This window comes from Pteropus vampyrus, unplaced genomic scaffold (genome assembly GCF_000151845.1).
Source record: "Pteropus vampyrus isolate Shadow unplaced genomic scaffold, Pvam_2.0 Scaffold59, whole genome shotgun sequence".
NCBI classification, from domain to species: domain Eukaryota; kingdom Metazoa; phylum Chordata; class Mammalia; order Chiroptera; family Pteropodidae; genus Pteropus; species Pteropus vampyrus.
The window spans coordinates 1,292,580-1,293,017 of NW_011888840.1; positions in this window are offsets into that span (position 1 = coordinate 1,292,580).

Genomic DNA, 438 nt, shown 5'->3' on the forward strand with positions numbered 1-438 from the left:
TGAGTATGCCATTCTCTGATTCTAAAATACCACCACTTCCCATTGTCAATTTAGCGAAGGCCCAGCTCCTTAATCTGATCTGGCCTTCAATTTTCCAACCTGAAAGCAAACTTTCCCACTTACACTACACTATGTTAAACACATTAGAACTCATTTCCATCTTAGTATCTTTTAGTCCATTTGTCCTTTCTGCCTAAATACATTTTCCATCTCTGCCTGGCTCAATGTTTATAATCATCCTTCCCATTTATCTCTTACTAATGTGGGAAGGTAGAAACCTTCAAGGTTCTTTCGCTAGTCTAATGATTAAATCTAAGAGACAGATTTACAGGAGAAAATAACCAAATCTAATTACATACATAAGTATGGGACCCTCACATAAATCAGAGGATCAGAAACCCCACATACATGAGAGGTTCAGGGACAGAAAGTTAAAAT